Source organism: Rattus norvegicus, chromosome 3 (assembly GCF_036323735.1).
Source record: "Rattus norvegicus strain BN/NHsdMcwi chromosome 3, GRCr8, whole genome shotgun sequence".
Taxonomy (NCBI): domain Eukaryota; kingdom Metazoa; phylum Chordata; class Mammalia; order Rodentia; family Muridae; genus Rattus; species Rattus norvegicus.
In genome coordinates this window covers 169,925,902-169,943,975 of record NC_086021.1, presented here as the reverse complement: position 1 = coordinate 169,943,975, position 18,074 = coordinate 169,925,902, and the positions used below count along the sequence as shown (strand labels likewise).

At 42.1% G+C, this 18,074-nt stretch overlaps 1 protein-coding gene across 19 annotated transcripts in view; it reads left to right on the top strand.

Annotated features, from left to right (window-relative positions):
• Zhx3 (zinc fingers and homeoboxes 3) overlaps positions 1-18,074 on the top strand; it is a 130,875-nt gene that overhangs the window by 24,396 nt on the left and 88,405 nt on the right. For 5 of the 19 annotated variants that reach the window (XM_063283860.1, XM_063283859.1, XM_006235474.5 and 2 more), the window contains exon 1: positions 1-8,612. This exon is cut by the window's left edge. The exons of 13 other annotated variants lie outside the window; for them this stretch is intronic. The gene's annotated coding sequence lies outside the window, so the exon portion shown is untranslated. The remainder of the gene's footprint in view (positions 8,613-18,074) is intronic. One more of the 19 variants, NM_001047097.2, reaches the window with a different exon arrangement.

Here is an 18,074-nt window from a genome sequence, read left to right as displayed (position 1 = left end):
ATATGGCAACTCAGAACTATGTGTCACTCTAGCCTCAGGGGTGACACAGTTTTCTGACCTCTATTGGTACCAGGCACACATCTAATGCTCATACATACGTGCAGACAAAACACTCATACAAAATAATAGTATCAATGAGTCTAAAAAACAAAAACAAACAAGCAGAAAAGAAAACCTTGATTTAATTTGATCAGTTTCAGGAAGGAACGTTTTTGGCAATGTTGCTGGCTTTCCTTATGTGTTACCTTTTTTTATTTGTCACACGGGAAATTTTGGCGCAGTCTAAAGTGTCCCAGTTTGGTAGTTTTTAGCGATAGGATAAGCCTTAAGAGCAGAGTGAGCTCTGGTCAGACCAGCAGGGTGATGACTGCCTTGGTGTGCTCTCATTTGGGGGAGGCTGTTATATTTACCTGCTTTCTTGGCAGTTCTGTCCTCTGCAGTTCTCTGCTTATCTTTTGGATGGCTTTCGAGGTGCACTTAGTTGCTTGCTTTTTTTTAAATAGGGTATTTTAAATTTACATTTCAAATGTTATCCCCTTTCCCCAACCCAACCACCACCCCTTCCCGCCTCCCGATCCTGACATTCCCCTACACTGGGGGTTGAGGGTGGGTCTAGCCTTGGCAGGACCAAGGGCTTCTCCTCCCATTGGTGCCCAACAAGGGCATCCTCTTCCTCCCATTGGTGCCCAACAAGGCCATCCTCTGCTACATATGCAGCTAGAGCCATGGCTCTGTCCGTGTGTACTCTTGGATGGTGGTTTAGTCCCTGGGAGCTCTGGTTTGTTGGTATTGTTGTTCTTATGGGGTTGTAAACCACTGCTTGATTTTTTTTTTCTTTTTTCTTTTTTTCGGAGCTGGGGACGAACCCAGGGCCTTGCTCTTGCTAGGCAAGTGCTCTACCACTGAGCTAAATCCCCAACCCCTTGATTTTTTTTTTAATATTTTATAATTAGTTCTTGACCTTTGAGCAGTTTTCATCTTTTGTGTGACCTTTGAACTGTTTGAAAGTTCACCTTTCAGGATCTGTAGTAAAATGTATCATTATGCTTTCATTGATAAAGATGGGGAAAGATGTATTTTTGAGTGTAAAATTCTTATAGGTCTGAACATCAGATAGGCTTCTTTTATTTTTAGTGAGTTTTGGGGGAAAGATTTCTGTTTTCTCTGACCCTTTTCTAGAACGATACAGCCTAGAGACCTTAGAAAAACCCTTGATGCTTATGTCTCATATATGTAAGAACTTGGTAATGTAGTGGTTATGTCCTAATGGAAGTTTAGGTCTGCTGAGGGACCATAGGGAATATAGTAAGTTTGTCCTTCAATGGACATTTGTTGCAAATGTATGTGACTGCAAGTCTGTGTGCTTTTGTGGAGGTTGCTTAATCCTGTTCAGTTTTAGACTTCCCTCTCTTCTCCGAGACAAGAGTCTTGATATATAGCTGAGGCTGTCCTTGAGCTCCCTGTATAGCCCAGGAAATCCTTGAGCTTGGAATTCTCTTGCTTCAGCTTCCTAATGCATGTAAGCACCATACTTCAATGTTATCATTTCTTTTCTCACTCAGCTTTTTCTCTTCTCTTCTCACTCAGCATTTTCTCTCATTGTATTCCTACCCCAGTTAGACTCACCCACGTCTTTAGTGTGCCCTATGTGGAGACAACTCCCTCTTTAAGCCTGCCTCTCCCTCCCTCTCTCGTTCTCGCTCTCTCACTCTCGCCCCCCCCCCCCCGGGCTTGAGGCTTGCATTTTCATCTATCAAATTTTCCTGTTGACTTTGCTGGCTGCCTCATCTCAAACTTCACATGTCTACAAATTGCCTGCTCCACTCCCATTCCATGCTGCCGATGTATTTGTTAACTAATCATCGACAACTGAGCTAAACCCCAAAGCCCCAATTTGGTCTTTCAGACTCCCTCTCAAACTTCCACATCTGTTGTCTTCATTCTTGATGCATCCCTCATGCCACCCCAGAATATTTCAAATCCTGTTGCTTCCTAATGTTGCATTTTCTCAGCCGGATGACTGTTGATGTCCCTTAGCTGGTCTTCTGGCCTCACTCCTGCCTGCTGATTCTACAGAAGCCAGGGTAAATGGTTAAAAGACAAGGGAAGACCACCTCTTTGTTGAGTGGCTGCCCACTGTACTGAAGAGTCCCATTCGTGAATACTTTGAGTGCACTCTTTACATGGTACTCTTGGAAAGCTCCTTCTCTTCAGAACGGCTGTTACTGATGGTCCCCTCTATAGTAGCTTCCGTCTCACTCACATACTCATTTCCTGTTAGGACTTTACTAAAGTCCCAAGAATTTCATTTATATGTTTCTTTCCTCCTTTATTGTTTCTACTACAGCCTCAGAATTGCACACACAAGAAAATCAGTGTCAGTTATAAGGAAGGAAGGCTTGTAAGCTCACCAACAAATATGGCTTGGTTGAGAATGAAAGACGTACAGTTAATAATTTTGTATTCTTTCACTGATCCTGGTTTCAAATTGGGCCTTTTAATTATTCTGTGTATTCATGATAACTTTATGTTTGCATTTAAGCTTGTTTTAGGATTGTGAGGCAAGAGAGCTTTCTTTCTTCTTTTAAAACCTATCTCTGTCTTTAAGATTCTTAGAGGAGAGGCTATTTTATTTTTCTTTTCTACAAAGTTACCTACTGGGGCTGGAAAGATCGCTCAGTGGTTAGGTGCATTGGCTACTCTTCCAGAGGCCCTGGGTTCTATTCCCAGCATACACGTAGTAGCTCACAGCCATCTGTTGTTACTGCAGCCTCAGGAGGTCTAGTGCCTTCTTCTGACCTCCACATGCATTAGGCACACAGATGGTACGCAAACATACATGCAGGCAAAACTACTCATATGCATAAAGTAAGGTAAATCTAAATAAACATATTAGTAAGTCACTCGCCAGCATGCTGCTTGCTTCAGGAGTGCTTACCTCCAGGGAGCTTCAAATAATCACATGAACGGTGGGCCCCATTACCTGGCCTGCTCAGGTATCATGAAGTTGGCAGGCTCATAATGGGCTCTCTGAGCACAGTTTTGTATTTTCTAGTGGGATGGCTTATGAGGGAGTGAGAGTGTAATGGCTTCCACCCCCTTTTTATTAGTTGCTTTTCTCGTTGCTGCAACCAAATACTTGACTAAAAGCAAGCTGAGCTTTAAAAAGGGATACAGTCCTTCATGGAGAGAAGGCATGATGACAGGAGGCCCCTGGTCACATTGGATCCACACTCAGGATGCAGAGAAAGATGCACTTGGGCATAAAACTGGTTTTCTCTTTTTAATTAAATCGAGACTATAGTTCATGTGATGGTGCTGCCTGTATTTAGCAACAGTCTTTCTCTGAGGTTAATCATTTCTGGAAAGACCCTCACAGACACACTCAAATGTGTGCCTCACTAATAACTTGTTTGTTAATCCAACCAAGTTGACAATTGAAATTAACCAATAGAGAATGAAGTTGATTGCTTAGAATAAGTGGGAAGAGTCCAAAGGAAAAAGGAGACATTTTGGCAGCCAATTAAGGTTAGAAGGATGGAGAATGAGTTTGAAACAATGTCTATACTTGTTAGGCAGCGTCAATAGGAGATGATAGATGAATTGGTATACCAGTAGCATTTAACCACCTAATTTGGGGAGCAATGAAGGCATATGGTTGGACTGAGCCGGAGTTGGGATTCATTAAGGGGGAATGGCAGGACAGTGAAGCAGGTGCACTGAGGGTATTGGTCAGAAAGTGATTAGCATGACAGATGGGCTGTCAAGGCTGCATGGCAAGGAGAAAAGGCCTAGAGGTGTTGATGAAGTCAAGGGATGAGTGTTTGGAGTGATGGAGTAATACCAGGATGAGGTTAGAGGGACATGTGCATGGAAGATTTAAGAGTTGGAGCAGTTAATTAGCAGACTCCTGTGTTTTGCCACAGACACTATTCATCGAAGGGAACTCCGTGAAGATGGGTGAAGTCAAGGAGATTAAAAAACTGAGCAGCAGAAGAGTTGTTTTGGTTGTCCCTAAGGTTAGAGAAGCCGTTAGAAGCATGCCAAGATTTATGGAGCTGAGAGAAGGAAGAGCTAGGTCTGTAGAGGAATTTTAATCCAGCAATATGGTTGTTCAGCAAGGGATCACATCCAAAGACATGAACTTGCTGGAATGCAGACAAGCCCTTAGGGCACACCTTTAATCCCAAGCCATGATGTCTAACTGAGGGGCAGACAAAGTTGATGAATCAGAGAAAGATTTGACAGAATAAGTCAGAGATAGGATGTGACCAACTCTCATGAGAACAGACAGGAAAGACTATTTTATTTATTAAGATGTTGCTAGCTTTAGCAAGGGTCCGGTCATTTTAGTGCTTATGTGTGTTAGCCTTTAATTATTTAAACTGACTCACTCATTGAGAATGCCCAATTCCTTATTTTTGGTAATTCATTTTTGTAATTAGCATAATAAAATTTAAGAAGTATATGGTGCAGATTGCTTTTATGGAAGCATAGCTGAAAATGAACTCATCAGGATCATAGTGAACATTTAAAATAATTAGAAAGACAATCACATGTTGCTTAATAACAGGAATATGTTCTGAAAGATGCTTCATTGGGTGTAAGCATAAAATATGCTTACATGACCAGGATTGTATGGTTGTGGTTTGATAAGAAAGGTCTTGTAGAATCATATATTTGAATGCTTAGTCATTAGGGAGTGGAACTCTTTGAAAGAATTAGAAAGATTAAGAGATGTGTCCTTGTTGACTGGGCTTTGATGTCAAAAGCCCATATCAGGTCTAGTGTGTGTGTGTGTGTGTGTGTGTGTGTGTGTGTGTGTGTGTGTGTGTCTGTCTGTCTGTCTGCCTCTCTCTCTCTCTCTCTCTCTCTCTCTCTCTCTCTCTCTCTCTCTCGATAAGGATGTAGCCTTTAGCTACTTCTTCAGCACCACACCTGCCTGCTGCCTCCATGCTCCCTGCTCCCATGTGCCCTGTTTTAATAATAATGGACTAAGCCCCTGAAACTGAAAACATCTTCACAATTAAATGCTTCCCTTTATAAGAGTTGCCTTGGTCATGGTGTCTTTTCACAACAATAGAACAGTAACTAAGACAATGGTATGCCTATTGTTCCTTAGCTATAAAAATGTAGGGTAGCATGCTGTATATTTTAAATTGAAAGTATAGTAAAAGCCCCATGTGGTTAGATATTTACAGCTCCATCATAATCATATAGGGACACCATAATATATACAGTCCATTGTTGACTGAAACATCCTGATGTGGCACATAACTGAGGTATGGTAAATGGAAAACCAAAATAACGGGATGTATATGGCTTGGTATGTGGAGAACGTGGAGCTCTGTGATGCTAGTGAGGCCTTCACAAGAAAGGATTAACCCCAGGTTAGCAAGACTTTTGGACAGCCATCATCTCATTTCTGAATCTCTTTTTCAGGGATGTTGGTGGTGGAGCGCTGTGGGGGGCTGTGTCAGCTGCTCAGTCTCCTTTACTTTGGGATGGCTAAGTACAAAGGGACTAGCAGAAAAGCTGTGAAACAGCTCGAGGGAGTTCTTCCCCTGGCTCCTAGTATGGTCTGTCTCAGGAAAAAAAAAGTCACCTTGTTAGAGCGAATTCTCTCTCACGGATTCAGTGTGCTCCGGTGGGTGAGTCGTCACTCCTTTGGCAGGTTAGGAAAAGCCAGATAGCTCTTGGTGCTAGCTTTCTGGAAAGTAAAGGGCTGCAAGTTTTGCCCTTGTAAAAGCTATTTTGTTTCTGCAGTGGGTGGTCCTTGGGCACTCAGTGGTCAAGAGCAGAAAGTACAGTGAGGTCTTTGAAGGAAGGAGAATGTATCAGCTTACTGCTGTGGGACTTGGAAGTGGGGGTTGAGTATTGCTTCCCATTGTCTGTTGGGTGCAAGTTACACTCCACAGATTGATACTTAAGGACTTCCACAGTCTTAATCTTTTCGCTTCATTCTAGCTCTTCTGTGTGTCAGCCAAGAGTACCTCTGATAGAACGCTAGAATGTGATCTGAGAGACTAGATGCTGTCGTGAAATGCCTGTGACTGTGATTCAGTCTCAGCTCCTCCATTTACTAGTGACTTGCTCTTTACCTAAGTCATTTTCATTTCCAATCCATTTATAGCCCTTTGTGCTAATAGTAAGAAAGGATGATGACTGTTAAATTAGAGACTTTAAAGTTTCTTGGTGAAGATTAGAAAAGTATAGAGGCTGTGGCATAGACTATTCCTGATTCTTACTCCAGGCTCCTAAAATGTAAATGTTCCTTGTACTACTGCATCCTCGGCCTTCACTCGGACACTTAAACTCAGCTTATATGAGTAGAGAAGCACTAGCTTATATAGCAGACAGTGCTACTGAGACCTCAGTGACCAAAAAGAATAGACATTTTTGTGCTCATTTATAATCCAGATAGTGTGGAAGAGGAGACCCAGTCCCGTGAGGATCTGATGGTTTTAAATCACAGTGTCCTAAGTTGTCCCCCTGGTGTCAGTGGTCATGAGGGAAGACACTGAGAATGAATGAATGAATGAATGAATGAATGAATGAATGAATTCTAGGAGGCTTTTATGCGCCAGATTTAGAATGGGAGCTGGGAGTGAATTCAAAGAAGAAAAGACTGAGAAGAGGCATGCACTGGATAGGAAGTGAGTTTGGTTGTTTGAATGTTTGTTTATACAGAGTTGTGAAAGGACTCCAGGAAGAGTCAGGCAGGACCTGTACGGTGCCAAGACAGAATGAAGAGGCCCTTCTGTCTGGGTAGCTAGGGATTGGGAAGGGCTGGAGAGCCTTAGACTGGCTCATGGTGAAGGCAGGTGGTTAAAAAGGTCAGGAGAGACAGGAGAAGTAGGGTGCTCAGTGACCCTCTGAAGTAACTTTCCTAACAGCTCTGGAGACAGACGTTGCTGCTCTTTACAGCCCATACAACAGGCATCAGAGGGAAAGGAGTTAAGTCTGTAGTGCTGAGGACTAGGAAAACCTCACCTGGTTGATTGGACAGCTGAGGCCACAGATAAAGTGGCTGAGAAGAACCCCTGGGCATGGGGTAGAAGAAGATCGTTGTAGATGACCTCCCCGTAGGCTGCTTCAGTTGGGGAGGGAGAGTAAGAAAATAGGAGCATTTCTAGGAGGAAGCAGAAGTGTGGACAAGTGAGGTCCAGGATGGAAAAGATCCAGGTTGGTGAAGCAGGTAGGAGGGAGAGGTGATGAGGGGTAAGCAACGCCTAGGTCAGCCAAGGATTTAGAGACTTACTCCAAGGGCTGCCGGAAGCCATTATACACTTTGAGTGATGGTTAAGATTACCTCAGTTTATATTTTGAGAAGACCATGGGATTCAGTCTTTGTATGAAGAATAGGTGGACAGGGAGCCAGCGTATGAATTCAATGTAGCAGATAAGATAAAAAGAAGAATTCAAAAGGGCCAGTCTGGAGCTCAAATCAGTGGTCATGGCTAGAAAATAAAATTTGATCCTAGGCTTCCTGTTGGCTCAGTCTGTTCTAAGCCAAGCTTCCTGTGGGTATCCTTATCCACGGCCTCTGCTTCCTTTCCTCCTGTGATTCAGACCTCTGGGCTCCAGCTCTGTAACTCCTGAAATGTTTCAGGCACCACCTTTGTGGTTTGCTTAGTCCAGGTCATTCACTCTTGCCTGGCTTCACACTGTAAGTGGTTCCAGCCTGGAGCTGCTTTACCCTTTAATGCTTCTAGTTTTTGGCCTTCAGGTCTGTGACCTCTTCCAGGTCCCAAGTTCTCAGACAAGTCCTGAAATGAAGGCATTCTTGATACTTCTAAACCTGAATTTTCTGGATTTCCTGTTTTTCCTTTGCTACAAAATGAACCTTCTGTTTCTTCATTAGGCCTTCCCAGCTTGTCTCAGGTGCCCCTCTGAAGCTTGTCCTGACCCTCTGGCCATGTTAAACACCACTCCCTCGTTTTCAGTTTTCATGGATCATAAACTGGATACCTATAGTAGCAGTTAGCACTGTGTTTACTTGTTTGTCTGCACAGTTAACAGTGCATGAAAGATAGGATTTACAACAAAATATTTCATGATCTAGGCCAAAGATTGCTTTCTCCATTTAGGTGAAAGCCATACTTCATTATGAAGGTGTCTGTTCCTAACTGCATGGCCTTTGATAGACCATTCATTTCTCACGGAGCCTGAAGGCTGGAGTTTGGATATAATGTCTTCTGTCAACAGAAGACATTAGTTTAATTTGGGATAATCAGAAATTGTCTTCGTATTATGAAAGGAGCAAAAAGACTTAAAAATCTTTAGTTGTTTCAAAAGAACTTGTAAAGATTGTTTCTTACTGATACCTCTGCTGTCTTGCTCTTGCTCCAGAACCTTTTGTATGGCCTTGTATTTTGTGATTTCACAGTTCTGGGGTTGACGTTACAATTGCCTCCATGGTGATGGGCACTAATGTTCTGTGCTGAATTGTGTTAGCTGTGGAAAGCAGCGAACAGGCTGGATGAAAGATGAGCTTCTTCCTTTTCTGTCCTTGTCTCCTGCCAACCCGCCGCTCATTGTGGAGAGGGAAAGAGAGGAGATGAGCAGAGCCGGTGCCCTGTCATTTAGTGTTCAGACCCAAGATTTGCAAGGTCAGTAGGCGTGGTTGGCTAATGTCACCGGATTCTCATGTCTTTCTACTCTTCTGAACCCCTCCCTTTTTGTCTTTCACTTCTAAAGCCACTCATCTTTTTTCACAGGTAGAACAAAGAAAATCCAACATTGAATCACTTTCTTCCTAGTAGCTACAATTTTTAGGCTATAAACATATATTTAATGTCTAGCTTCCTAAACAGAGCAGAAAGCATCCTTAGCATCCTTCCTCAAAATGATGCAGCAGCCTGCATTTTGGCTTGATTTTAATTTTTTATTTCCATGGCTGCTAAAATAACTCTCAAATGGAGTAAGACTCCATCTGTAAATAACAGAGTGGGCTAACTCAGAGCAATCCTTCTCTCTTGCGTGTTTGTTGTTATGCTGATGAGAAATGTTGGCACATGCTCTATTATTACCACTTACATTTCTTTCTTTTGTCTACACTAGACATTAGGATTATAGACACTCAGGAAGTGAGCAGAGAGTTTTCTAGTATGGCTGGTAGTATGCTGAGAGTTCCTTTTATGTAGAGACCTCTGTTAGCTCAAGAATATTTTTCTTAAAGGAAACCAGTCTCTACCTCAGGAACTTTGATTCATCTACATTGCCTAGCAAGTCTTTCAACCATCTGCAGCCCTTTGGTTACTTAAAGCTGTATCTTCTACCCTCAAGTCTCCTCACACTCTGAATCCCTAGTCTCTTCAGATGCAACATTCCTTCTTATCCTGTACATGGTAATCCTAAAAATCCTAGAAAGGTGTCCCAAAAATTCCATAGATTTTTCCACTCTCAATCAGTTCCACCCTCATGGAACTCCTGTCAGTCCCAAGTGTTTACTTAGAGAATACTTTTTTGGGGGGGGGCTGGGGACCAAACCCAGAGCCTTGCGCTTGCTAGGCAAGTGCTCTACCACTGAGCCAAATCCCCAACGAGAATACTTTTTTTTTTAAAGATTTATTTATTTATCATATACAAGTACACTGTAGCTGTCTTCAGATACACTAGAAGAGGGCATCGGATCCCATTACAGATGGTTGTGAGCCACCATGTGGTTGCTGGGATTTGAACTCAGGACCTCTGGAAGAGCAGTCGGTGCTCTTAACCGCTGAGCCATCTCTCCAGCCCCCGAGAATACTTTTTAATTACATTGTGTGTGTGTGTGTGTGTGTGTGTGTGTGTGTGTGTGTGTGTGTGTGTGAGTGAGTGTGTGTGTGTGTGTGTGTGTGTGTGTAGGCCTGGGAATAATCTGGAGGAGTTGATTCTTTCCTTTCTGAATGGGAGTTCTGGGGATAGAATTCAAGTCATCAGACTTGGGACAAGTGTCTTTATCTGTTCAGCCATCTTGCTGGCCAGAACTATTTTTTTTTTTTTTGGTTCTTTTTTTTTGAGAAACCAGAACTATTTTTATCTCAGAAGTTTTAACTGGCAAGTACCCTGTTGTGTTTTGTTACATTTTGTAATATTGTAATATATAATTACCTTTAAAAGAAAATAAGTGTTTTAAATTTGGGAGGAGAAGGGTAAAGCTATGTGGAATTTGATTTCTAACTAGAACTCATTTACACACATCACTTGACTCTGATGACAAAAACCAGTTTGTTACAGATATTACTAGTGCTATGCAGTATCCCTGAGTTAATAATAATATCATTCAGGTATAATGTTACTTACCTCATTTTAGTAAAAAAAAAAAAATAGAGGCTTAGAAAGTTTGAGACTGCAGTGTTGTTCACAGGCAACAAGCACTCCATCTGCCTCCCCACTACCTTGTCAACACCTTTCTTTGTTCACCTTCCTTTTCTTGTGCTTCATACAGAGGTTACCATACCAGCTTTCTGGTCTCCATAATTGGAATGGGATTTTAAAAAGAATTGCCTGACTCTTGTCACCTCACCAAGACATCTAGAGGAACAGCACGCACATGGTCAAAGCTGACAGAGAGTGGAGGCCCTTGGTGTGCTATGTCTTTAAACCCAGTAAAAAGAGGTCAAACCTCTGTTTCTCAGTCCTGAGAGTCTAGAGTCACTCCAGGCTTCATAAGCTTGTCTTAAACCAGTCAAAATCTGATGGACTGTAGAGAGCTAAAGTCAAACCAGGCAAAGTGTTTCCTTTCCCTGACACCAAATGGCATGTATGCATAGGATTTTATTGGAATCTTGAAAAGAAAAGTTGACATTCTCAACTCAGGACAATTCCAGGAGAGGTTGCATAAAGAAACGTAGGTTGGCTGTAGAGGAAATCATAGGATTATTGTACTAACTCTAAGGTATGGTAATGGAAGAGCTACCTGCAAAGGACTGTTAGATGAAAGTGCCCATAAGAATCCAAAAGAGATTTTTATTTGGAGGAAGATATTTGAAAGGATCCTACACTTTTGGATAAGGGCTATAACCAGACCAAGTCCAGTGAATTCCCCTAGCTTAACCCCTTTCCTCATCCCTTCCTCCTTCTCGTGGCCTTTTCCTGGGACTTAGCATTAGCAATCGATGGGGTCAGAGGGCATGGGGCCTATTGTTCTGATCCCCACAGCCTGGCCTGAGTAGGTTAGAGAGTGGGATAGAGAAGACATGTGAGTCACATGAGATATAAGAGCTCATACAGTTTTACTTTGGGGAGAACACGTGTGTGTAAGGTAGGTAGTGGGATGAACGGGTGAGATGAGCATTTCTTGAGCATTACCATGAGCTTTCTCATGACTTCATATTTTAGGGTATGCTTTTTTCTTTGTTACAAATGTGGAGAGCTTGAGCCCTGAGTCTCAGCCAGTCCTTATGATCTTGGTGGTGATGGGTGGTGTGTACCCCATCCCAGAAAGCTCTATTTCATGGCATTGCTGGGATCAGGGGACTATAAGAGAGTTGCTGTGTCCTTTTCCCTTTAAATCTGTTAACATGTGGGCAAGGGAAAAGAAGAGGAAAAAAAACTAACTTGGCATGAGTGAAGTTAAGCAAGATCAAATAAGGTGAAAAGCAAAAAGCAAAATAGAATCCAGAAATTTAGTTTTGCTTTTACCCAGAGTTCATGGGTAGTTGCTGAACAAAGCCTTCTCACAAATGTTATTTTTTCTCTCTTTCTCTCTCTCTCTGCCCCTTCTCCAGCTCCCCCTCTCTCTCCTTAGTTGTATTCTTCTTCTTATACATGAATATCATTATTTTTTAATTTTTACTTGCTTATAAAGAGCCTTAAAATATGTATTTGATTAAAAAATGTTTATGTGTATGGGTGCTTTGCCTGCAAGTCTGTCTGTGCACTACATTCATGCAGTGCTCAAGGAGGCCAGAAGAGGGCATCAGATCCCCTGAAACTGGAGTTAGACAATTGTGAGCTGCCATGTGGGTGCTGGGAATAGCACCTGGGTCCTCAGGAAGAGCAGCCAGTGCTCTTAACTGCCTAACAACCTCTCCAGCCCATTTAAAGAGCTTTGTAAAGGATAAAGATCCAATCAAACATTAAGATCAGTTACATCACCTATTTTATTTCTTATTAGTGTAAAAATTATTATACTCAGTAATGGGTTATACTTATTTTGGTTCCTGAAACTTTTTATTATAAAAAGTATTTATTGAAAGTCATCGTTGGGGCTGGGGAGATGGCTCAGTGGTTAGGAGTATTTGCTGCTCTTGCACAGGACTCAGGTTTAGTTCCCAGTGCACACATGGTGGCTAACTCACCACACTCTAACTCCAGTCCCAGAGCACCTCCTGCTGTACACATGGAGTACACAAGTACACATGCGGGAAAAACCATACCCATACAATAAAAGTACACAAATGTTAAAAAAGAAAATCAATAGTGACATGGAAATTTTAGATAGCATTCTGGGAAGATGGCTAAGAGAGTAAGACTGGTGGCAAGCATGAGGACTTGAGTTAAAATCACTGTCACTCTCATCAAAAAAAATGATAACTCTTCAGATTTATTTATTTATTTATATATTTATTTATTTATTTTTTGGTTCTTTTTTTCGGAGCTGGGGACCAAACCCAGGGCCTTGGGCTTCCTAGGCAAGCGCTCTACCACTGAGCTAAATCCCCAACCCCAGATTTATTTTATTTTATGTGTATATTTTGTGTATGTCTTGTGCCCTTGAAGGTCAGAAGAGGGACTCCGATCCCCTGGATTTCCAGTTCTAGATGGGTGTGGGTCCTGGAGCAGCACTTGGGTCCTCCGCAAGGGCATCAAGTGTTCATCCACTGAATCATCTTTCTAGCTCCTCGTAAAATACATTTCAAATAAAAAGAAAGCACCCTAACATGCTTGAAAATAACTTTATATTTTTCCTTTTTCCTAGTTTTTCCTCATATGTATAATTTTTCCATGGGTGGAATTGTACAGTGGGGCATTTGTCAGTTATCTTTGCAGTGCCATGGTTCTGTGAAACCTGCAAACTTAGTTACAATGGCTTATAGTTTGCTTAACCACCTTTTTACTTATTGGGCTTTTTTAAACGTTATTCATAATCTTCTCCTGAAAACAACTTGTTTTGTTGAACATCCTGTCTTTCTCTACAAGCGTTTAGATCAACCCTTTCTCTCTGAGAGTGGGAAGAGATCTACGTTTCCTTAGGATTTGCTGAGTGGGATGAGTAACTGAAGTTGTCAAGGAACAGACGATGCAATGGTTGTGGAAAGGGTAGCTGGGAGTAGCAGGATTCTAGCTAAGTCTGTAAGCAAAATGGCTGCCTAAAATGTTAACATGGAGTTTTATAAAGTCTTACATTTTAAAAATGATTTCTATAAGGAAATTTAACATCATTGGCATTTGCATCCACAGTCTTGCTGATAATCTGAGATATGGTTAAGTTCAAATATGTTCTGAGCTCAATTAAATGTGATAATTTTTAATAAATCTTATATCAAAGTAATTATACTGCCCCCAGTTATCTTATAACTCTCGAATATTAACCTTGGCCTGCTAGTCCCCTGCACTGTCCCCTGGGCTGTGGTCATTCCTCCCAGTCTTGGGACGCTGAGGTACTTTTGTCTGTTCAGTCCTGTACAAAGCTAGAGCCTAGACAGAAGGGGCTTCCTCAGATAGTGCCAGGTCTTTTGATTGGCTAGAGTTGTATTTTCCAGAACAGCAGTCACATTTGTTTCTCTAAGCAGAAACCTTCAGAAAATCAAAGAACTGTTTGGTTTTGAATCTCTATATCCTCACACTGGGCACAGTGCCCAGCACATAACAGATGCTCAAAAACACATATGCAGAAGGAAATGTCTCGAGACCGTCCTGAAATGTGTGAACAGTGCAACAGCTCCATGTTGCTCCTCTGCGCCTTACTATCTTCTAAGTCGTCATTCCTCATGATGGACTCTCTTCATCCCCATGCCTGTCTCTCCTCATTGCCTGTAGCCATTGCTGACGATTAAACTCTGTAAGGTACATGGCCAGATTCCCAGAAGTAGTATAATTTACAGAAATGCATTCAAGTGTGCATTGTTATTTTATTTTGTTGAGACGTCCCTGGCTGCTTATGTCTTTGTACTTGTTATCAAGCCCGGTAATTTAAAAAAATGCTTGTGTACAATGTCTCCTTCTAGTTTAGCTTGATAAACTAGATAAGCTTAACGAACTCTTCATCAGTATCCCCATCTTTAGGGAAATCCCAAGGAGGAACATTGTGGAAACCTCCCTCCAAATTGGTAATAATACCTTAGTCTGTGCTTTTCAGAATTTAGTTACAGTGCAGACTCTGATTCAGTAGGTCCGAGTACAGCCCGAGATTACACCTTTGTAACAAATTCTTCCCAACGTTAGGCTGATAGTGTAGTGTCTCCTGGATCGTACTGTGTGTAGCAACGTGGGGTTTGGGGGTGAAACTACTCGTGAATGCAAATCCTCAATGTGTGGCTGGCTGTGCAGTTCCTATCATGCCCTCAGGAGAGTCTTCTTGATGCTCACTAGATAAGCAGAGAAAACAAGGTGAGGCTGTTCACCAGCCTTTAAGAGCTGCCCAGCCCACTGTTCACCTTCACTGGGCTCCGCATTGTAGCAGAGTAGCTCCTGTCCCACATCAGCCTCTCCCAGCTGCTAGTCACTTAGACATTCGATAAAAACGTCCATCCATATTGGGTCTTTTGTTTGCTTGGTTTTTAGTTGTTAGTATATTTTCATATACCAGAAGGTTACCAAAAAGACAAAAATTTTGTTTATGTGGTACTGGGAATTGATTCCAGGACCTTGAATATGCCAAGACACATGCCACTGAGCTCCATCCTTAGTCTAAACAGTTAGTCTTAAGATCTTTGCCTGTAAAGTGTGCTGTAACTTAAACAGCATAAGAAATGCTAATGACATTCAGCATTTTTTACTTTATTGGAATTTTTATAAAATGAATTCATTGCTGAAATAACATTTCTGAACTGAAAAGACCTCTAACCCTAGAGCACAGTACCGATGTCCCTTCTCTCTCTCTCCCTCTCCCCCTTCCCCTCCCCCTCCCTCTCCCTCTCTCCCCTTCCCTGTGTGTGTGTGTGCATGTGTGTGTGTGTGCATGTGTGTGTATGTATGTGTGTGTCTGTGTGTGTGTCTGTGTGTGTGTCTGTGTCTGTGTGTGTGTCTGTGTGTGTGCGTGTGTGTGTGTATGTGTGTGTATGTGTGTGTGCATGTGTGTGTGTGTATGTGTGTGTGTGTGTGTGTGTGTCTGTGTGTGTGCGTGTGTGTGTGTTGGGGATGGAACAGAGAACCTTTTGCAGTCTAAGCCAGAAGTCTGCTACTGAGTTACTTCCCCAACTCTATCAGTAAATTTTATTATTTCAAAAAATAATTATTCTAAGATGGAGAACTATTTATTACATTTACTCATTTTGTAGAGTTCACTGTGATTTGTTTAATGGATTATCTAATTGCTGTAGAGAATTATTCTTTGTGAGGTAGTTCTCAGTTTCTCCAACTTCACCTTAGAGGATGTTGATGTAGAAACCAGGAGGAAAGCTTCTAGGTAAAGAATGTGGTGGAGGAGACTAGAGAAAGGAAAAAGTAAGTAATATTTATCGTGATCTGTAGCCATTTTTCTACATGTTCACTTAGACCTGCTAGTACCATGGAGATTTGATAATAAGAGAACTGTTGGCTTTGTTAGTGTAACCATGTGATTAGGAGCAGTAGCCTGGCTTAAAAGTCCATCCCCTGCCACTGTAACCTTAGGCTGTGTAACCTAAGGTAGAGGGCCTTTCACCCTCTCTCTCTTTTTGTCCAACTTAGATAACAGTACTTTAAATATTATTGTCAAAAAAGGTACTTCACACTGGGTGGTGATGACATACCTTTTTAAAATTTAATTTAATTTTTTACTTATTCACTTTACATCCCTCTCACTGCCCCCTCCTTCCCATAATCCTTCCCTCTCCCCTTCTCCTTTGAGTGGGTAAGGGACTCCTGGGTGTTCCTTCCCCACCCCCTGGCACTTCTCCCACTAAGGCCAGACGAGGCGACCCAGCTAGTAGAACATATCCCACATACAGGCAGCTGCTTTTGTTCCCGTTGTTCCACATCCACATGGAGGACAAGCTGCACATCTACATATGAGTGGGGAGGCCTAGGTCCAGCCTGTGTATGCTCTTTGGTTGGTGGTTCAGACTCTGAGAGCCCCAAGGGTCCAGGTTACTTCACTCTGTTGGTCTTCCTGTGAAGATCCTATCCTTTTTGGGGGCCACAATCCTCCCTCCTATTCTTCCATAAGAGTCTCCAGGATCCATCCACTGTTTGGCTGTGGGTGTCTGTATATTTGAGTCAGCTGCTGGGTGGAGCCCCCCAAGGAACAACATTCCCCTCTCTGCAAGGGCAACAAAGTATTGTTAATAGTGTTAGAGATTGCTGCTTGCCTGTGGGACTTGAGACTATCTTCCTGAGTGAGGTAACTAAGTCCCAAAAGGACATGCACGATAAGTGGATATTAGCTATAAAATACAGGTACCATGCTTCATTCAACAGACCTAAAGAAGCCAAACAAGAAGGAAGGCCTAAGTGAGGAAGCTTGAATCTTACATAGAAGGGGGAATACAATAATCATAAGAGGTAGTGGAGAAAGGGAACTGGGAAGGGGAGGAGATGGGGAGGGTAAAAGGGTTCAGGATCAGGTGTGGGGAAGGACAGGAGAGATGGCTAGATGGCCATGAAAATGAATGGAAATCTGCAACTGATGGGATGAGGAGGTAGGAGCCATCTCCAGGATGAGACAGAGACCTGGGATAAGGGAGGCACCCAGGAATCAATGGGAATGATCTTAGCTGTGACTCACTACATTGGGGATGTGGAACCTGAAGAGGCAACCTCCTGTAGACAGGAACCCCAGAGGAGCGATAGACATACCAACCCACCCACAAAACATTTTTTTCTTTTTCTTTTTTTTTAAAGATTTATTTATTATATGTAAGTACACTGTAGCTGTCTTCAGACACACCAGAAGAGGGCATCGGGTCTCATTACAGATGGTTGTGAACCACCATGCGGTTGCTGGGAATTGAACTCAGGACCTCAGGAAGAACAGTCGGTGTTCTTAACCACTGAGCCACCTCTCCAGCCCCCCACAAAACTTTCAACCCCAAACGTGTCCTATCACAAGAAATGCAGGCACAAGGGATGGAGCAGAGACTGAGGGAATGGCCAACCAATATCCAGCCAAACTTGAGGTGACACACACCTTTAGTCCCAGCACTCAGGAGGCAGAAGATCTCTGAATTTGAGGCTAAACTAGTCTACAGAGTGAGTTTCAGGACAGCCAGGGCTACACAGAGAAACCCAGTCTCATAAACAAACAAATAAATACAGTACCTGGCATGAAATCAGAATTTAGTAAAACAAACAATTCTCATTTGTTACTTCTTTGTAGATATATAGGTTTGTTTTTGTTTGAAATTGGGTCTCACTACCTTGCTGAGGGTATCTCAGACTCCTAGATCAGAACTGCTGATGTATACCCACTCTTTCCAGTTGTGGACTTAGTGGACTTTTAGGATCTTTTAATAACATTTAATGTGATTATAGACTAAGCAGAGTTTTAAACAACCATAACAGAACTTTGTCAAACATGGGTGTGTTTTCTTTTCCAATGGGTCATTTTGAAAACCTCTTATTGGGGCTGGAGAGATGGCTCAGTGGTTAAGTGCATTGGCTGCTCTTCCAGAGGACCTGGGTTCTATTCTGTCCACATGGCAGCTCACAACTGTCTGTAACTCCAGTTCCAGGGGATCCAACACCCTCACACAGGCATATATGCAAGCAAAATACCAATGTATATAAAAAATAAAAATGAAGACATTTTAAAAAAAAGAAAGAAAACCTCTTATTTGATTCATGTTGGCCCAATGTTGCTCAAAATATGTTTGGACTTACTATTTTTTAATATGTAGTCATCTTTTGTTACAATTGCAACTAGGATGGAGATAAATTCCCACACAAGTAAAATTATTTGTCTTTTTAACTCGGATTTTTAAATGTCATCTCTTTTTTGTCAGCTT